The sequence below is a fragment of the Dendrobates tinctorius genome, unplaced genomic scaffold, assembly GCF_039654945.1.
Source record: "Dendrobates tinctorius isolate UK_male_01 unplaced genomic scaffold, ASM3965494v1 ptg000011l, whole genome shotgun sequence".
Classification (NCBI taxonomy): domain Eukaryota; kingdom Metazoa; phylum Chordata; class Amphibia; order Anura; family Dendrobatidae; genus Dendrobates; species Dendrobates tinctorius.
The window spans coordinates 117,915,562-117,916,733 of NW_027361679.1; the positions used below are offsets into that span (position 1 = coordinate 117,915,562).

The 1,172-nt window shown below is 47.0% G+C and overlaps 1 non-coding gene across 1 annotated transcript; it reads left to right on the plus strand.

The window, feature by feature from the left end:
• Positions 1-559: 559 nt before the first annotated feature.
• LOC141054404 (U6 spliceosomal RNA) lies at positions 560-666 on the plus strand. The gene has a single exon (XR_012221417.1). It is a non-coding gene; the product is annotated as a U6 spliceosomal RNA (small nuclear RNA).
• The last annotated feature ends 506 nt before the right edge of the window (positions 667-1,172 follow it).

Below are 1,172 nucleotides of genomic sequence, written 5' to 3' on the forward strand. Positions count from 1 at the left end.
GTCCCCACCAGGGCAGCGGCCGCTCCGCGTTACCTTTCTCCTCCTCGTTGCGTTGGTCCGTGGTGAAGGCAATGAGATTGCGGCAAGACCAGGCGCACACTAGCGGGATGGAGGGGCAGTGGCTGGTGCGGGGCTTCCTGTCCCACTCACAGATGTACGCTACGTCCATGGTGACAGTCTGCCCGCCGGAGGGGAGGAGACGAGTGCGGGGGGAAGGAAGGGAGACCGGGCGATACTGCCCGGACACACCGCTGTCTGCGTCCTGCCCGGGGCACACCGACCAACGGCAGAGCAGCAACAAGCCTGGGCTGAGCGGCGGCGCTTAACAATGACGTCACAGAGGTTTGCATATTTCCCTCTCCCATGATCCATCACGGAAAGCTGAGAGATGAAGCGTATCAAAACATAACGTGAACTCCACGGAAATTGACACATACACAGTGTTACCGGCATCATGTATCAGTAACTCCGAGAGAAATCAGTTATCATAATTGTCGCCATAAGTTTTCATTGTATCAGTCATTGGACTATATATACCGAGTGAGTCAGCAAGGCTATCGTGCTCGCTTCGGCAGCACATATACTAAAATTGGAACGATACAGAGAAGATTAGCATGGCCCCTGCGCAAGGATGACACGCAAATTCGTGAAGCGTTCCATATTTTATGTCTCCCCACATTAATATCATTGTGTTTCCATATTTTATGCCCCCCACAGTGATATCATTGTTTCTATATTATGTGTCCCCCCACAGTGAGATCATTGTTTCCATATTATATGTCCCCCACAGTGAGATCATTGTTTCTATATTATATGTCCCCCCACAGTGATATCATTGTTTCCATACTATATATGCCCCCCACAGTGATATCATTGTTTCTATATTATGTGTCCCCCCACAGTGATATAATTGTTTCCATATTATATGTCCCCCACAGTGAGATCATTGTTTCTATATTATCTGCCCCCCACAGTGATATCATTGTTTCCATACTATATGTCCCCCCCACAGTGATATCATTGTTTCCATACTATATGTCCCCCCCCACAGTAATATAATTGTTTCCATATTTTATGCCCCCCACAGTAATATAATTGTTTCCATATTTTATGCCCCCCACAGTAATATAATTGTTTCCATATTATATGCCCCCCACAGTAATATAATTGTT